Here is a 6,586-nt window from a genome sequence, read left to right on the forward strand (position 1 = left end):
CCACCTTGTATTTTTTTTGATTAAAATAGTTCAGAGTTTATCAATTCTGCTGGTCCTCTCAGAGAATTTTCTCTACCTCTCTCCCTCCCTTCCATTCACTCTAAAAATAAGTAAAATCTTTAAAATATATATATATATATATATATATGCCCCCAAAGAGTGGTTCATTTTGGTAGTTTCCATTTAATATTTTTGGCCATGATTGGCCACTAAAACCATGAGTAGGAAAACTGAATAAGGCCGTTTAGCTGTAGTGACTGCACTAATCTACACCCCCACAAACAGGGCACAAGGGTTCCCTTTTCTCCACGTTCTTGCCAGCACTCGTTATTTCTTACCTCTTTGGCAATAGCCATCCTATCAGGTATGGGGTGATTTCTCATTGTGGTTTTGATTTGTATTTCCATGATAATTAGTGATGCTGCATGCCTTTTCGTGAACCTGTTGGGTGTCTGTATATTCTCTTTGGGAAAATCTCTGGTCATATCTGCTGCCTGTTTTTTTTTTCCTACGTATTTAGAATGGAGGTTGGTTTGTTAGAGGGTTTTTCTCAATGTTCACTTTCCATTCTTGGCGTTAGGCAGTCCCTGTGTGCCTGCACCCCAGAGAGGTCTCTCCTCATGTTTCTGCTCACCCCAGTGGCTGACTGCTCTTGCTTGTTACCTGGTGTTTACCAGCCTACAGATGGGACCAGGAGGCGGGTGGCAGGGACGGGGGTGGGGGCCGGGGCGGCGCATAATGTTTTCAGAGTTTGTTGAGCCTCAGTCTGGCAGGTCCTGTGCCCCTGAGCCTGGGAGTAGAGATTTCTCAGTGGCCCTGCACTCTTTAACTAATTGTTTGGACACAGGATAGTTTTCTTTCTCCAGAAACAGAGTTTTTCTTTTATTTATTTTTCCTGCCTTAGAAGAAATAGGTCTTTTTCTAGGCCTTGAACATGCTCTTTCCCCAGTAGAGGGACTAACTCCTCCGGATTTTTCTGTGACCATCCTGGGTTTTAGCATTGCCAAGTCCTGCATCTTGGGAAACACGTCAGTCCTAGGAAACTGGTTCAGTTCCTCATCCTCTTTCCTAGTGGCTTAAGGCTTTTATTGGGGAAAAATGTCCCTGGTGGGGCTTTATGCCTTACTTGCATTGGTGACTGCTTCCATCCTGCAGGCCTGTACAAGTAAGAAAAGCTTTTTTCAGACTCTTGCCCTACCCCCAATCCTTCTCATAACCACCTGATCAGGTTCATGGAGAAGAACTTGTCACTGGCTGCAAACTTGTGTCGGCAGCTTCCAGGTGTTTTCTGTGTTTGCGCCAGCCTTTAGCAATTCACTGAAAAGTTAGCTGCATTCTAATGATCTGCCGGAATCCCGGCCCCATCTTCCCCCTGTGCCCTGCTGCAGGTATGCCAGGTGTTCCATCCTTCCTTGAAGGCACCTGTCTTTTCTTAGATTTCCAGCTAACTGGTTGTGCTGTAACCTCAGCTCTCCAGCAGGTTCAAGTTATGATTTCAAGATTATGCATATTTTTCTTCTTGTTCTGATAGGAACAATACTCTTTCCAGCTTCCTATATTCTAAGCAGAAATCAGTGCTCTGGTCTCTTATTAAGACTATATATTCTGCAGTTTGGGCTAGAATGTTCTACAAATGTCAACTAAATCAAGTTGGTTGGTAGAGAGAATCGTTAAAATCTTCAACTGTGAGTTTTTAAAAAGTTTTCCATTTTGCTTCATGTATTTTGAAACTCTATTGCAGAGTGCATATACATTTAGGATTATTTCTTGATGAATTGCTTCCTTTATCGTTACCTAGTGTCCCCTTTTGTCTCTACTAATGCTCTGCCTAAGTTGATATAAAATAGATGCAGTAGCTTTTGTCTGCTCCACGTTTGTGTTGCATATGTTTTCTTCTATATGCAAATTGTCTGCTTCCTTCTGTTCTCAGTCTGTCTTTATCCTGACAATATGTTTCTGAAAAAACAATACTTGTTTCAATGAGTTTGACCATTCATCTTCTAATTAGAGTGTTTAGTCCATTTGTACTTACCACAGTTATTGATGTGGTTGGATTAAAATATCCCATCTTGGCATTTGTCTCCCATTAATCCCCTTTACTATTTGCTCCTTTACTCTTTTCCTGTTGTGGCAGATCACGCTTCCCAAAGACAGTTGCACAGATACATAGACTCGCACACAGGTGTTATCCCACATGCTCTAAAAACTAATAATGTGAGTAATATTTCTCCTACTGAGAGGAGTGGTCTGTGTTCTCTCTATTTGAATTTTGATGGGGACTTGTACCTGCTGCAACCAATATAAAATGGCAGAGATTATGTCACGTGACCTCCGAAGCTAGGGTATAAAAAGGGTGTAGTCCCGACTTGGCTCTCCGTCTTGGGATAGTTGCCCTTGGAACACACAGACCAAGTTGTGAGGAAGCCTAAACCAGCCCATACAGAAAGACCAGTGCGAGGCCCCCACATAGGAGAAATAATGCCTCCAGTAGTGAGCCAGCATCAGCTTCCAGACATGAGAAAAAACGAGCCTTTCCCTGCCTTTGATCTTCCAGATGAGATACCAGACACCCTGGTACAGGGACAAGCTGATCCCACGGAGCCCTGTCCTGATTCCTGGCCTGCAGAATATGTGAGCAAAATAAGTAACTGTTGCACACCTCTACATTTTGGGGATGGTTTGTTACACAGCCACAGTCATTGGAACACCTTTTGGGTTAATTAAATATTTGTGCGTGTGTTTACTCAAAAAATTAAAATATGTACCTAAGGAACGCATGAATTTTCAGGCCTGCCTGACCATGGACAATTACAGACGCTTTCCCTGGCAGGCTGCTGGGGTGCAGCCATGGTGAGGGGACCTGCAGTGAAGGACTCAGGTCACTTTACATCGTCCCGCTCCTCTCAGATTTGCTTCCTTTGCCGGAGAGGCTTCGTTTTTAGATCTCTTTTTCCTAGATCTTTGTCATCATCAAAGTCCAAAGTCATCTTCAGGCGTCTCTGCTGAGGTCTCTTGACGCCAGGAGGAGGGAAACTGTTCTTTTCTGCTCTTGGTCCTTTCCACTCACTCCACCCGACCCCAACATTATGGAATCTGTTCATCTGGGGTTCCCTCGGCAGTGAGATCACCCCACCTGTGGCTGATCGGCAGACCTGGACCCTTGTCTTGCCCCAAGCACTTTCCCTGATCACAGTAAGTAACAAAGGCTTAACTCTTGTTTTTGATTCGGTGCAGTGATCAGCTGCTCTCCTTCCCGGCAGGTCATCTCTCTGTCTCCCACAACGACCTAAGTGATTACAGTCACCTGCAAACCATTTAGTATTACTTGAAAAATAGTAATATAATAATCTTGCAACAATGTAATTCTACTGATCCTTTCCCACCGTTTTGTCATCATAATGTATTTCTGTGTTTTATAAACTCCACAACACATTGTTGTCATTTTAAAAGTCTTTTAATTACATTTAAACACACACATATGTATATGCAAATATATTACAGGTATTTCTAAAGGGCTTTTATAATGACCATTTTTGTGGTCTTCATCTTTTCCACATATCCACTTGTCTATCTAGCATAATTTCCCCTAAACATTTTAGCATTTCTTCTAGTGCTATTCTACTTCACATAGAACCTTTCAGTTTCTTGCTTCCTGCAAATGTGTTTATTTTGCCTTCATTTCTGAAGTGTATTTTGTTAGATAAAGAATTTTAGTTTCTTAAAAATTTCCTTGACACATTTTACAAATTTATTTTATTATCTTCTGGCTTCCATTGTTTATGGCAGGAAGTCAAATCTTATTTTATTATTTGTTCTCCTGTATGTAATGTTTCCATTTTTCTCTGGCCGCTTTTAAGATTTGCTCTCTATATTTTATTATTATCAGTTTGACAATAATGCCATACTTATGGTTTTCTTAGATGTGCCCTCCTTGTGATTTGCTGTGTTTCTTGCAATCGTGGCATGTTTTCCAACAGTTCTGAAACACTTTCAGCCATTATTTTTTTAAACATTTCTTCTCTGCCCAACCCCCACCTGTCTTTCTAAAGCACCAATTACACGTATGTTAGATTATGTGACATTGTTCCACACATCTCAAGTGCTGTGTTCCTCTTTTACACCCTTTCTTCATCTATTAAATAATATTGTAATGATATTTCTGTGTAAGGTTGTTGTGAGAATTAAAGGGGATATTAGAGGTAAAGTGCTTATTAGAATAACTGGCAAAACTAAACACTCAGCAGGTGTAAGCAGTTGTTATCAATATCATCTTCTCTGATAATTATTATATGATCATATTTAACCAGACAGATAATCTGTATGTCTTTGAAGAGTGGCTCTAAATTTTTAGTTGCTTGAGAGGTAAACACGGGGCTGCAGTACTTTCCAATCCACATATGTTCTTTGAATCTTAAAATGTGCTTTCTGCTGTAATTGGGTTGGTGCTTGTTATCCCCTTGTTAATTGTCTAATTTTTTCTTTAATAAGATTGATCACATAAGGGTCACCAAAATATGATCAGAATTGCAGTAGTAAGTTGAGCAATAGTTACCGACAATCTGACAATAGCACTGAATAGCTGTATTTGATGCATGCAATGGACTTGTACTTGAACTACCAAGCAGGCAGTACTGTCATGTGCTACTGCTCTGCTTGGCTTAGATGAGAAACAGTTATGTGACTCTGCTTTTTCACTTTCTGAGTCTTGCTCCCCTTACACTTGCCACATGACTTTTCCATCACTGTTCTTACCAATGTCACATAGATTGCTAGTTAATGACTAAGATAGTCCCTGAAAACGAATTTCTTTCCTAGGCTCTGAGTACTTCTATTAAATCTTCTTTACACCATCTTTTCTATGGAATAATAGAACACAAAACTTTCAATTCATTATAGGTCTTATTTCTCCATCTCTTGACTTTAGGTGTCTTTTTTTTACCTTTTTAAAAATTGAATTTATTGAAGTGACATTGGTTAAAAATTACAAAATTATATAGGTTTCAGGTGTACAATTCTATAAAAATCACTCATACATCGTACTGTGTGTTCACTACCCCAAGTCCTCCATCACCTTTTATTTCTCCTTTACCCTCTTTTATCTCTCCCCACCTATTTACCATGCTGTTGCCTATTTCTATGAGTTTTTATCCTTAGTCCCTACACCTTTTTCACCCAGCCCTGCAAGCCCCTCCCCTTTGAAAGCTGCCAGTCTGCTGTTTGTGAGTCTGTTTCTATTTTGTTTATTAGTTTATGTTGTTCATTAGACTCCACATATAAGTAAAATCATATGGTACTTGTCTTTTTCTATCTTTCTTTTCTATGGACAAGTAATATTCCCCTGTGTAAATGTACCACAGCTTTTCTATCCACTGATCTACTGATGAATACTTGGACTGCTTCCAAATCCTGGTGATCATAAATAATGCTGCAGTGAACATAGGGGTGAATATAGCCTTCAAATCAGTGTTTTGGGTTTCTTCTAATATAATAGCAGAAGTGGAATTGCTGGGTCATAAAGCAATTGCATTTTTAATTTTATGCTATAACTCCATATTGCTCTCCATAGTGGCTGCTCCAATCTTCATTCCCATGAACGGCGCATGAGGGTCCCCTTTTCTCCACGTCCTCACCAGCACTTGTTCTTTGTTGACCGATTGATGATTGCCATTCCAACAGGTAGGAGGTATTATCCCACTGTGGTTTTAATTTGCATTTCTAGGATTATTATGATGTTGAGCATCTTTTTATGTATCTATTAGCCATCTCTATGTCCTCTTTGGAGAAGCATCCTTTGCCCATTTGTCTGTTCTTTTGGTGTTGAGTTGTGTAGGTTCTTTGTAAATTTTTGATATTAACCCCTTCTCAGATCTATCATTGTAGACTATGTTCTCCTGTTCAGTGGGCTGTCTTTTCATTTTGTTAATGGTTCCTTTTGCTGTGAAAAAACTTTTAGTTTGATGTAGTCCCATTTGTTTATTTTTTTCTTCTGTTTCCCTTGCCCGAGGCAACATATCAGAAGTATATTGCTATGTGAAATGTCTGAGACTTTACTGCATATGTTTTCTTCCAGAATTCTTATGGTTTCAGGTCTGACATTTAAGTCTTTAATCTATTTTGAGATTATTCTTGTGTTCGGTATAAGGTGGTCTAGCTTCATTTTTTTTGCATGTATCTGTCCAATTTCCCCAATGTCACTTATTGAATAGACTATCTTTACCCCAGTGTATGTTTTTGCTCCCTCTGTCAAAAATTAATTGACAATAAAGATGTGGGTTTATTTCTGGTCCATTGATCTATGTGTCTGGTTTTGTGCCAGTATACGGTGTTTCAATTACTATGGCCTTAGTGTACATAGTTTGATATCAGATTCTTTCAATCTTGTTCTTCTTTCTCAAGATTGCTATGTCTATTCAGGTTCTTTTGTGGTTCCATATAAATTTTAGAAGTATTGGTTCTGGTCCTGTAAAATACGCCATTGGTATCTTAATAGGAATTGCATTGAATCTATAGTTTGCTTTGGGTAGTATGGACATTTTAATGATGTTATTTTTTCTCCTTTCCTTTAAAGCAAACTAGAATATGTCAC

Source organism: Artibeus jamaicensis, unplaced genomic scaffold (assembly GCF_021234435.1).
Source record: "Artibeus jamaicensis isolate MK-2021 breed Jamaican fruit bat unplaced genomic scaffold, CSHL_Jam_final scaffold_1964, whole genome shotgun sequence".
Taxonomy (NCBI): Eukaryota; Metazoa; Chordata; class Mammalia; order Chiroptera; family Phyllostomidae; genus Artibeus; species Artibeus jamaicensis.